Source organism: Lissotriton helveticus, chromosome 3_1 (assembly GCF_964261635.1).
Source record: "Lissotriton helveticus chromosome 3_1, aLisHel1.1, whole genome shotgun sequence".
In the NCBI taxonomy this organism is placed as follows: domain Eukaryota; kingdom Metazoa; phylum Chordata; class Amphibia; order Caudata; family Salamandridae; genus Lissotriton; species Lissotriton helveticus.
Genome location: NC_136061.1, coordinates 34,015,427 through 34,028,782, shown reverse-complemented (window position 1 = coordinate 34,028,782; position 13,356 = coordinate 34,015,427). Strand labels below are relative to the sequence as shown.

Sequence of the window (13,356 nt, the reverse complement as noted above, 5' to 3'; positions counted from 1 at the left end):
CCCCTAACATCTTACACCTCAAAAGACTCCTCAATAGTACCCCACTGGCTGGGTGGATCAGGGACGTTGTTCAACATCAATGTCATGAGGCAACATGTCCCCGAGACAAGGTACAGAATTAGTTCATCAAAACTAGAGTTAAATAAGAAAGGAGAAACTCAATAAGCGAGTTCTGGGGCGGCGCTGGAAAATGTAAAAAGATTTATTACTAAACTTCATTAGGTATGGATAAGAAATGATTGCTGCATTTGCAAATGCATAAAGTCATTGCTAATGAAGGCTGTCGGTAATAGGACAATACAGAAATACAGGCAAAATCAAAAATAGGCTAAGGGCCAGATGTATGACCCACCAATTTCTGACTCGCAAATTGCGTCGAATTTGCGACTCGCAAATTGGGATGTATACCTGTCTCAGACACAGTTATCGATTCCTAATGGGGTTGCAGATTGCATGTCTCATGAATATTAATGAGGCTGTCGCAATGTATGACCCCATTAGGAGCAGCTAGCACTCCCTGGGGTATGGCCTGCTGGGCTCAGCAGACCACCATGTCTGGGACTGGTTTTAAATAAAGCAGTCTTTTTTTTTAACATGCAGCCCGGTTTTCTTAAAGGAAAGCAGGATGTATTTAAAAAAGAGAAATTTCCGTTAAATTGTTTTAAGGGCAGGCAGTGGTCCCTGGGACCACTGCCTGCTCTCAAAAATATTTTCTCACATACTCGCAAAAGGAAAGGGGTCCCCTGGTGACCGCTTCCCGTTTGCGGGTGGTTTACAAACTACTTGAGGTAAATAGTAAACTGCGAGCGTTTTGCGGCCGCAAGTGCGGATTCAAAACAATTGTACATGGCATTCAGACTCGCTATTAGGAAGGGACGCCCCTTCCTAATAGCGGGAGACGCAAATGCTATTTTGTGAGTCAGTGACTCGCAAAATAGCATTTGTACATGCCATTACCTGTTTTTGCTGTCTCAAACGGGAGGATCTCCCGTTTGCAGCCGCAAAAGAGGGTCGTACATCTGGCCTCAAGTCCCGAATGAGCCACAAAATCGGCAGGAATTCGGACAGCATCCCTAGTCCATCGGAAAGGTGTCCTAAACCTTCTGGCTCACCCCAAAATCAACGGCTTATATAAGAAATGTTCTCGGTGAGTAAGATTCTGATGAATATTCTCAATGTAAAGTTCAAATAAACCTATCTCTTGCTATTTTTGGGTTACTGGGGAAGCAGGCAAAAACAAACAAGAATGGAGTGAAATTGCTGTTTTATGTGATCTTCCGGCCTGTAGGGAGATCTGATGAACATGGAAAAGATAAAGTTTTGGGCACCAGTAGTGAAATGGTTATAGCAAGAGGTGGGGTAGGCCATTCAAAAGTTATACATTAGGGAGTGGTCCAATGATTGCGCCTACTTACATCTTTTATACTTCACTACCTGGTTTTGACTGCCGTGGTATAAGGAAAAGAAAAAGTAATTTATGCCTTGGGTGCGGTAGATCTTTGTTAGATAAGGGTGCAAACTGGTGAAGATCTTAGAGGGCTAATCTCAATCAATCAATCATTACATTTGTAAAGAGCGCTACATACCCGTGAGTGTCTCAAGGCGCTGGGGGGGTGGGTGCTGCTACTGATCGAAGAGCCAGGTCTTGAGGAGTCTTCTGAAGGCGAGCAGGTCCTGGGTCTGTCGTAGGCTGGTAGGGAGGGTGTTCCAGGTCTTGGCGGCGAGGGAGGAGAAGAATCTGCCGCCGGCGGTGGTTTTCTGGATGCGTGGAACTGTGGCGAGGGCGAGTTTGGTTTAGCGGTGGCTTCGGATGGGGGTGTAGAAGCTGAGTCGGTTGTTGGGGTATGCTGGTCCGGCGTTGTGTAGGGCTTTGTGTACGTGGATGAGGAGTTTGAAGGTGATCCTCTTGTTGACGGGGAGCCAGTGCAGGCCTCTCAGGTGAGGTGTGATGTGGCTGCGTCGGGGGACGTCGAGGATCAGTCGTGCCGAGGCGTTCTGGATGTGGTGAATGAGGACAAAAAGAAATGTTTTCATCGGATAAAATGGAAAGTGCAGATTCATCATGATGTGAGCAAAAGAAATACATTTGAAGAAACTCGAGTATTGAATTAAAGTGCATCATACAGCCTCACCTAGGCATAATCCTACGACACGAATATGGATTCAGCCCCTTCTAGGCTAACGTCAACTGGAGATGTCAGAACAAACTAGTTGCAAAAGTTGCAAATAGTGAACTATTGTGAATGAATGTGAACCTGTGGGTAGACGGAAGAACCTTGAAAGAAATGAAACAGTGAGCCCAGGCTGGAGAGTCTTCGAGAACAGCGTCATTCGGAAATAAACAAACATGACTTACTTGACTGCAGGGAGCAGAAATAATAAGAAATTAATTTGATATGAGACATCCATTTTGAACAAGATGCGTCGAAGCCTAGCTGAGGACTAGTTAGAATAAGCCAAGAAAATGCACTTTAAGAGGTCATAGCAAAATAATTTCAAAGGCCCCAGAGCATCACATAAGTGTACATATGTACATTTGAGTGTAGATTTCTATTCTGCACATTGTTAATAATGCACAATTAATATTGAACTCACAAAAACTTCCACACCTGGATCTGAACCAGGCCTACCTACAGCTTTCAGAGTACTCTGTTGTATTTAGGGTACGTTTTCTAGAGAATCCCTATTTTCTGAGCTTAGGAGACCTTTCCTTTGTCACCAACTGCTATCATTATTGACGGAGAAGAAATCTCTTTTCAAATTCTGCTTTCCCTATGGACAGAAAAAGATGTATACTGATGATCCACTTGAGCAGTGTGTTTATTGCCCTTATCCAGTGCATAAGGCTTAGTACTGTAAAATATTTTAGACTTTCCATCTCTGACCCTGAAGCAAAGGCGGAGAAGGTTGGCACTCTGTGCTTCAGAAAGAAAGAAGAAATACCCTCTGCCAACTGGGATGCCCTCTTATCTGGTACCTTATTCCTGAAACATGTTTTACTTTCATGAAGACGGCTCAAAAAAAGAAAAATTTATAGTTTATAGAGTTAGACTTACAAGTCCCTGGAGCCACCTCCTCACAGGAAAAAACTGAGTTTCCTCTGCAAAACCCTCTAGGAAAGACGAACTACGACCTGTGCAAGAAAAACAGCGGCAACGTCCGGTTCCCATCATGTCCTATCTTAACTTCTGTCCACAGGACTGAAGAAAAAACCCATAGTCGACAAGCATGAGAAGATCCTCGTTGGCGACAGCAGCCTATCAATAGGACTCCCAGGGCGTTCTTCATTCCGCTGTTGAGGTAACAGACGACACCACCGATGGCGACACCACCGATGATCAGAAATCGTGCCAACAACACATTCCATGATGGATTTTCCTACACAAGCTACCTTTTCACCCTTGAAGGTAATTTCAAGGTTACCTACCCTGATTTAGGACTCTGGATTGGAGGCAGACCTCTACGACCAAGACGCCTTGAAGGCGCCTACAGTCTGCCTGAACGAGATGTACGTTACGTCCCAGAGTTTGATGACAAAGTTCTAGATGAAAAGGACAATTATCAAGATTGAGTATCAACCCAGACCTTCATAGTTGTCACTCATCCTCTCTGTTATGGGCCTTCTTATGGTAAACAACTAGCGGCCATGCAGGTGCCCATTGCACAGTGTTGCAACAAAGGGTGGCACTTGTCAACGGTTACTTCCTCTGCAACCTAAAGGATAACCTGCACATGTCCAATCCTTAGTACCACCTGCACCTATTCTACCTCTGCCTCCACCTTCACCACCTGTGACTTCTCCGCACCACCTCCACCACCTGTGACTTCTCCACCCCCCACATCCACCACCTGTGACTTCGCCGCCGCCCCCCACATCCACCACCTGTGACTTCTCCGCCGCCCCCACCTCCACCACCTGTGACTTCTCCTCCGCCCCCACCTCCACCACCTGTGACTTCTCCTCCGCCCCACCTCCACCACATGTGACTTCTCCTCCGCCCCCACCACCTGTGACTTCTCCTCCGCCCCCACCTCCACCACCTGTGACTTCTCCTCCGCCCCCACCTCCACCACCTGTGACATCTCCGCCCCCACCTCCACCACCTGTGACATCTCCGCCCCCACCTCCACCACCTGTGACTTCTCCTCCACCACCACCAGTGACTTCTCCTCCACCCCCACCTCCACCACCTGTGACATCTCCGCCCCCACCTCCACCGCCTGTGACTTCTCCTCCACCACCTGTGACTTCTCCTCCGCCACCTGTGACTTCTCCTCCGCCCCACCACCTGTGACTTCTCCTCCGCCCCCCCTCCACCACATGTGACTTCTCCTCCGCCCCCACCACCTGTGACTTCTCCTACGCCCCACCTCCACCACCTGTGACTTCTGCGCCGCCCCCACCACCTGTGACTTCGCCGCCGCCCCCACCACCTGTGACTTCTCCGCCGCCCCCACCACCTGTGACTTCTTTACCGCCCCCACCTCAAATTGACACTCCTCCCAGAGTTGTCAAACAGCCATTAGTCCCACTGACTCCTAAAGATATGGGGGGTGAAGACTCATGAGTCTGTGTATTTAGACTCAGAGAAAGAAGGTGAACTCCCAGAGGCAAGTGACAGAGGTAATCCGGAATGCGGTGACTACATCTTACCCAAGGAAAACGATAATTGTTCACCCAACCAGATTGCCTTCTGACTATATAACCCAGTTTCATGCACTAATGGAGAGAGCTGCAACAAAAGTTTAATCTTCCAATGGTTTTAGTGGAGCAGCAGTCCTCTATTCGATATTAAATGGCAGCCATGCAGATTCAAATGGGTCATACCCGTCTCAAGTCCTAAAACCGATGAAGAGGCTAGCTAAATTCCAAGTGGTGCTTCGAAGTCTAGAGAAAAAGAACAGGGCTCCGGATTCGGTTCACGCCTGCCTTATGGGTCACCCGAAGCCACAAACTGTTGTAACATCAGCGGCCCAGCGAAGATCAAAGAACCCGATCAGACCATCATTATCCCTACATCTCACCACTATTGGACTTCATTCCAGAGGACAAGAAGGAAGCTGCAGGAGCAGCGCTTTCTAGATGGCCGGATGGCTTTCCTTCCAGAGATCCAAGCAAAAATCCTTGATCTGCCCAACTGTGTCGTCCTGTTTGGGAAGCGTGGATGAATGCATCAGAGAATTTAGAACCGATACAGCAAAATCCCTAGGAGCCATACAGTATAGCCTCCCAACTCGGCCACTTTTCATGGCTCACGTAGATCTTAGGCCATCAGGGGAGCCTTCAATACGTATAGGAAGTCAAGGCAGACCATATTACCCCTCACAACAAACCGGATAGGACCAGGGATACACAACAAACCGCATTTAAGGGTGAGGGTACGGTGGATCATCTGAATGGAAGAGGAGCACCTTTCAGACGATCACCAGTGACAACTAAACGGGTGCTCGACTTCCCCCCGCTGCCCTCCTACCATCCCGGTCTCAGCAGGTGGGGGAAGAATTTCCCGTTTTGGCCCCTCATGGGAGTCCATAACATCAGACAGACGGGTGCAGCAGATTGTATACTCAGGACACACATAGGAGTTTGTACAGAGACCACCTGTCTTGCCCTTCCAAGAAAGCAAATAATCTTCACTTGAGGATTCTGCAAAAAAGAATTCTCCTCTCCATGAAGGGAGCGATAGAGACTGTCCAGAAATCAGAGAAACCAGAGATTTTGCTCCAGATTGGTTTTGATGGATCTGAAAACCAGAGAATGGAGGCTGATGATAGACCTCTGAGATCTGAACAAGTTCCTGAAAAAAGAGTATTTTTGCATTTTTACGCTTTAAGAAGCCCTCCTGATTATCCAGGAAGGAAGACGACCTAATGTATCCGGATCCTCAAGATGCGTATTTCTATACCCCTATACATCGAAAGCGCAGGGAGTCACTCTGCTTTTCAGTGGCGTGCGGCACTACTAATTCAAGGCGCTTCCGTTGACCTTCGATCATCAGCTCTGATATTTACCAAATGCCTCGCTCCACTTGCTGCTTTCTTAGATGACCGATTCACCAAGTGTATCTGTACTTGGACGACTTATCCGTCAAGGTTCATTTAAAGGAAGAGGCAAAAACCTCTACACCTGCAAGCATCAGTCTGTTTCGAAGGTTGGGACGGACACTTAAGATTGCTGAAACCTTATGAACCAAACAGAAACTTCAGTTTCTAGGAAAGATACTAGAAATGCAACTAGGAAAGGATTGTCCCCCATGGGACAGAGCAAGGAAGCTCCCAGTCAGTGCAAAGGACTTCTCCACCAGACCATCAGTCATGGTGAGGCAGTACAAGTCTCTGCTGGGCCTGATGTCAACCTGCAAAGGCCTGATGCCCTTTTTGCAGGCTCCAAATAAGAGCCGTCCAACAAGAGCTGGACAATGAACGGCTGATGGAACAACGCAGTCCAAGTTACAAGATGTCTGAAGCAGGTGCTGCTATGGTGGAGAGTCCCTACAAATCTCAATGAAGGCCTCTCTTTCCGTCCTCGGTTGGACAGAGGGGAGCTCACAATGCCTGCGTTCATGAACCGCTGGGGCGCTCACGTGCAAGGGCTGTGGACCAGAGGTCCCTGGTCAGACACAGAAGGTGCTCTGATCTCCTGGAGCTTCGGGCCCTAAGATGGGGCCACAGCCGTTCCTCCCAAGTCTCGCAGGTCCAACCGCGGAGGAACAAGGTCTCGATTTCTCTCAGAAGAGGCGCTGCCGTGAGCTCTGGGTGGCTCATGTGCACATTTCAGTTGTATCTCCATTTACTGTGAGCCCAGCACTGACAGTAAGCCCAGCACGGACAGTCAGCCTCCGGATATTTTGGGAAGCAGCTTGAGCCATGCGGTGATAGCTGGTGAAGAGACCATCTTGCATGCAGGAAGCCCTTCTGTCACCCATCGGCACGGGCCATGGGTGCTACTAATGCTTCCTCGTTGGTTAAGGCAGTTATCTTATGCACTGGGGATCAGAGGCCTGTGGTCCTGCCATTTGCAGACATTGCATTTCCACCTGCTCGCGCTTCTGCAGATCTGCCTGGCCCTCAGTGCTTCTTTCCTTCCCTCCATGGTCAGGCAGTTCAGGTCCAGGTGGATAACATGACCATAGTGTGGTGCGCCTGCTAGTGGAGTGACCCGGTCTCACGCCCTCTGCGCCTGCTAGTGGAGTGACATGGTCTCACGCCCTCTGCGCCTGGAGCCTTTGTGGCTGTGACTGTGGGCTTGGGATTTGGCTCTGTGTCTGATTAGTTGCAGCCCACTTAGTCGGCTCCCTGAACGTGATTGGATACTATCTCGATGGGCATCATCTTGCCGACCACGAGTGGCCTCTTCACCCAAAGGTGATTCAGTCCAGCTTCACTCTGGGGCAGTTCTGCGGTTCTCGTTGCAGGGAGCCCTAGGAGATGCTTTCCATCTGAGGTGGAACTTCCATCTCTACTGCGCATTTCCTTCCATTTCTGAATCCTCTGTTTCTGAAGAACTAAGTGCAGAGTATGTGATATTCAGATCTGCTCAAAGGTGTCTCAGGTGAAGTTTCCTTCCACAGCCTATTTGGTATTTTGCATTCTCAGCCCTTTAGTGCCTTATGCATAATGTTGTGTGCCATTTTCACAGATTCTGGTATGACATTTTAGATTTCTCTAAGCCGCTAACAATCCCATCGCTAAAAAGTCGAGTATTGTGAGCTTTTGTGATGAATGCATGAAGGTGTGTTTTGTAGAGTGCACAGCTACTCCAAAGAGTGTCCTGGCACCAATAGCTGCAGAGCGAAACAAACTAAACCTTCATACCAGCAATGAATGAATGAACGAGTGTTTTGTAGAATGCAGGTGCTGACAGGAGAGTGTATACCAACAGGCAGTATGAGGGTTTGCAACCCAAGGATCTCTCCAAGGAGAAGTTTGTTGTGCTAAAAATTGGGTTGTGGTTCTGAAATGTTTGCTATAGCCGACTTTAATATCGGTGGCAGTCTAAGGGCCTGATTAGGAGAGTGTTGGTTAATTCCAAACCCATGTGTAAACCCCTGCTAACACATGAGTCGGACTTACGAATTTGAAGGTATTTAACGCATCCAATAATTCTCCAATGTGTAAAATAACTCAACCTTTGGTACATTTTGGCTGGTCGAACCTGTCCAAATTTAACAGGGTAAAAGAATACGGTATTTATAGTATCATGCGGATTCTATTGCATTAAACACCAAAATCTGCATGTTATTCTCCAATAAATAGTATACCTCCTGGTATCGTTATTTATCAGGGGCGTTAAATAACACCTGAACTTGTAATTAGGCTCCTTGTTTTAGAATGCTGTAAGCTGACTTTAATGTCCACCATAATGTAATTTGCATAAACTTACAGAGCTTTCCACTACATTTTAAGATGTCTTGTAGCGTTGTCGTGTCATCATTGCAAAGCTTCGGTCACTGTGTTTTGCTTCTTCATAGTCCAGAAGGCGGACCGCCATCCCCATCTCTTCTACTAATTTGCTGTTAAATGTACCTGTTAGCAGTGTAAGCTCTGCTGTTGTCTGTTTTAAAGAGTAGGTTAATAAATGTTGCTGTCTTCTGTCAAGCCCTTCCCCATTTTAGCACTTCACTTCACCCCACCCCCTTTCTCTTTACTTTCCCAAGCCTGTGTTTTTAGAATAAGAAGGGCTTAACTTAACCCCTTGCATGCGTCAGACGGCCCTCGTCCGTCCAGCGTCACAGTGGGCGTGTGCAGAGGACGGCCGGGGGCCGTCCGAACCCTGCCCACTCATTAATTCCCCAGCACCGCGGTCGAATTTGCGCCACGGTCAAGGGGTTAAGAAAATGTGTAAAGCATTTAGAAGTACCAAAACAGTTAAAAAGACAACACAATAAGCATCCAACCCAATCTATGAAAATAGAGCATATTTTCAAGAACAAAATGACAAAAATCCAATAAGCGCCAATGTGGTTCAGCTGGGCACAGTTGACCACGATGGAGCCAACCAGATTCAACCAGGTTAAAGGTTTTACCATGGATGTAGTTGTTTTTCTGGAAGTCATATTGTTTCAGAGGGCACGGCAGCAGGCTGAAACCAAGGAGGGCTTCACGATGTCAGAAAGGTGTTGAACAAGATGCTGGTGAATCCATTGGTTTTGATGGTAAAAGCTCAGAGTTGGAAATTTTAATTTCCCGTCCATCAAAGTCCTCTTGCCGGTGGGATACTTTTGGCACCTTCACCCAGTCAAGATTTTCTATATTTTATACTTAGTCTATTTTTCTGAGCTCGGAATCTTCTAGAGGGTCAAACCTGCGACCTGCATCCGGATAGGGCTCCATGAGGCTGTCTGCCTTCTCGGCAATGTTCTGCTGAATCGAGTTTGCTGCTGCAGGAAAGCTCTGAGCGGGGTAACCTGTTTCTTCAGCCCAGCTGCAACGCGCCTGGGGGCATCAGCTTGGCAGGCTTGTCGCGGTCCACTGGAGATTTTCAAGTCCAAAAGATTTCTCTGTCCCAGGTTTTTTTAGGGTTGTTAAGAGGAACCCAGTTAGACACAGCCAACGGTTCCAAGACCTCAGGAACAGCACTTGGGGGTCAAGACTCACTCCAGCAGAGACCACCAGCAGCAGTCGGAACAGGTCTAGTTGGAACCTGCCAACAGGGCTCCACAGAGAAAAGTTATTTTACTGCTTGGTGTGGCGCTGCAGCTTACACAGGAGGTCAGCCAACTGACCATTGAAGTCCACCTCTTTGTTCCGGGTGCAAGTAGGAGCAGGTCTGGCCCTTCTGGTCTCCTCACAGATCTCACACAGCAGGTCCTCATTCTGTTCTTCCTCAGGTCCAGTAGTGTTGTGAGGAAGGTGTCTTGGGGTACCACATTTATATGTGACACTGGTTTGTGGGTGACTCCTGGCCCCTCCGTAAACAATAGAGTAAAAGTTCCCTGGGGTAACCCTACCTAATTTTGCAGCAGCTCCTGTGTGCTCTACTGCAAAAAATCCCAGAGCACCCCTCACTCCCCAAATTCATGATGGAGAAACCCTTCTCCCCTTGTGCAGTGTTTTTGTGCTCACCCAGAGATGTGGCCAGGGTAGTGAACAGCCCCCTTCTCCTTGGACACTGCAAACCAGTTCTAGGGGCGTCTTCCCTTCCACTGGGTTTGCTGCCTGCCTGACAGTGGCGGATTAGCTGATTTCAACATGTTTTAGGGGCCAGAGCACATGCAGTGTGTCCCAGAGTCGAAAACAAACCCAGTAGCATCAGTCCACACATAAATGGGAGTGACCACACAAAAAGAGGCACTTTCTTACAGATACCACTACATGCTTCCATATTTCCAGCAACACTTAAGGACACTTTTTGGGTGCTAGTGGCTTTTATGCAAGTGTAACATAGTTTAAGACATATAGAAAAATATATCCTTGGCTTTACCTCGGCACTGCTTCAGATAATTAAAGGCCAAAATAAACCCAAATATGAATGTAAGATGGATAGATTATGAAAGGTTGCAGACTTGTGAAAATCTCTACCTTTTTTCAGTGAATTTTGTTGCAGTTTGTAGCCATTCCACACCCTAAGGTTATTTGCAATGCACATAACATGGTCCAGACATGCACCACCACCATCCCCTCTGGGACCCCAAACCTATGATACCGCGGTGAAGCTTGATGATACGCCGTTCAAACCTTGTTCTTGTGATCTAGCAGCATTAAGGGAGAACTCTCCAAAAGAGAGTGATCTGTGCCTGAAGGGGTACACATTTTGATTCTGTGCCAGGAAATGACGTCATCCATTGGCTAGCCAAGCAGCAGCCTGCAGACGAGGTACAGGAAGCTAGGTGGTGATTCAGAAGTAGCAATAGGCAGGGAAGCAAAAAGACAGTTGGTTGGAACCAAGGGACAGGACAGATAGTCATGGCATGTAACATACATAGCCATGGGATGTACAGTGGAGGGCCATGGAGGGTTCTTTGCTCACCTACAGTTTTTGACAGTGTTGAGATTGTTTTCTGGGATGCTCCGTCTGTTCCTCTGTAATCGCTACTCCCGCTCTCGTGGAACAGGTGGAGAGCCCTCTGCATTTGCCCTACTCCTCATGGTGTGGATCTGGCTGTCTTTCCAAGCATCTTCCCTGAAAGGGTCCCTATTGTGACTTGCTGCTAGACCAGTGATGATGACTCCTTTGGGTTAAGTTGTTCCAGATGTGGGACCAGATGGCAACCTTCATGCTAGGTGTGTCTTGTTTTAAAAGGTTCGAGGCATGTGGGCTGCTAAATTCATATCTTAGCATTAGATCGCCGCCTAGTGTTGGGCTCGGATGATTGCACATTGTTGTCCTGGAAGAGTCTTCGAAGTATCCTGAGATAGGTGGCTCCTCCCCTGGACTACAGTGCGCATGGGCATCGGCTCCATCCCCAGATTGTTTTTTTTCCGCCATTGGGTTCGGATGTGGTCTCGACGTCTTACTGTCGGAACCAAGTAAAACTAACTTTTAGCGGCCAAAAGGCCTCGATTTCATTGCGTCGGTATTGTCTGCGCACGGTCTCGAGTCTTCCGTCTCTTGGAGCCGGAATAAGCGGAGTTTTCTTCGCTCTCTGAACTTTGAGGCCTTCTCATCGCGACACGACTGCAAGCCTTTTCGGACATGGAGCGGAGCCCGTTTAAGTACTGCCCGCTCTGTGGGTCCAAGTACCCACACATCGATCTACACCCCGTCTGTAACAAGTGCCTTTCGCCTGACCACGACGACGGAAAGTGCAAATTGTGTGCGCAGTTCCGCTCCAAGAAAACTCTCAAGCTTCGGCGCGCGGTGCGCTTGGAAGCTAAGCAAGCGGCCCCGGATCCGGAGAACATCTTCGGCGACCAGGACGAAGAGGTCCAGGGTCACCATCTACAAATCTCCCCACCAGAGACGGAGGTCGAGGCGGATCCGGGAGACGACGACGGGGTCGCGGGTCAAGGCCTTGAATACGTCGAAGAGGTAGGAGACGACGATGAGATTTATGGGGCCGCGGCAGACAGCTCGGGGGACGAGCTCTGCCCCGAAGGTTACGAAGATACCGACCGGGACACGGGATCGCCTGTCGGCCTTACCCAAGACCCGTTGCCGCAAGCCACAGCCCCGCCTTCGGGCCCGGCTACGGACTCACTTGCTGAGCAGACTGTTTCGAAAACGAAACTGAAACCATCGGGATCGACGACACCTAAAATGGCCGACCCGAAAACGAAACCGAAACTTAAGGACTCGAGTGTCCCTAAGATGGCTGCCGTGCCGGTGAAAAAGACGGTGCCCGCTACCCCATCGGCTCCGTCGACCTCCGGTCCGCAGAAGCCGAAGAAGTCCGTCGATTCCGATGCTGCAAAATCGAAACCGACGCCTGAGGAGGGGTCCTCCAAGAAAGATGGTCGGCACGGGTCAGCGGCTACGACGCCGTCCAAGCCCGCCAAAGTCGGCTCCAAGGAGGCTACGCACAAGAAGTCTGCGCCCCGGACTCAGGAATCGGAGGCGGTGAAGACGGGTTCCGCGCCCAAAGCGCACAAGGCCCACAAGGACGTCGGATCCGAGGGACCGATCAGACCATCCTCGTCAGCGACGAAACCCACTGTGAGTGAGACGTCCCTCATCGCAGACTCACTGCAAAGAATCAGGGAGAAAGCCTTTGCCCCGTCGGCTCCGATACCTTCGCCGCAGCCGCAAAAGGACAATCCAGCAAAGCCTTCTGGGAAACTTCTCTTTCTTTTGCCACCTAAGGAGGCGCCGAAAGCGTTTTCAACCAAACCGGCTCCGAAACAAGTTTCTTCGCCGGCTGGCCCGCTTCCACGTCGGGTACTCGAATCAGAAGACGATTCAGAGCATTTCATCGACGCTGACACAGGCAAGCTGACCCTCTATAAGAGGAAAATCACTTCGGAACCAGTGGACTCCTATGTCATCCCACTGAAAAAGAAGAGGGTGCCCCTTGACGCCTCAGGCCTCACGGAGCCAATCCAGCCTCCTCCAAGACGGAGCCCTACTCCCTCCCCAGAACACTCTGCGGGTGAGGGGTATGATGAGGACGAGCAGTACAATTTCCCTATCGATGAACCTGATGCACAACCGGATTCATACGATGACACTGGTGACCAGAACACCCAGGGTGTGGGGCAGGACCCGCAGCTCTTTAATGCACGTGCATCCCCGACTGAGGACTCAGCAGGCTTTCATGCACTACTTGAAAGGGCGGCAGCCAATCATGATGTGGACATGCATGCCGACCCGGTTGAGGAAGACTTCCTTTTCGACACCTTTTCAGTCTCTGAAAGGACAGTAAAGACACTTCCTATGCTAAAAGGAGTCCTCAAACATGCTGGGGACATTTTTAAGGA

General features: G+C 49.1%; 1 protein-coding gene across 8 annotated transcripts in view; it reads left to right on the top strand.

The window, feature by feature from the left end:
* The window catches only part of DNPEP (aspartyl aminopeptidase), a 1,185,204-nt gene that overhangs the window by 1,013,252 nt on the left and 158,596 nt on the right, over window positions 1-13,356 (top strand). The window lies entirely within an intron of this gene.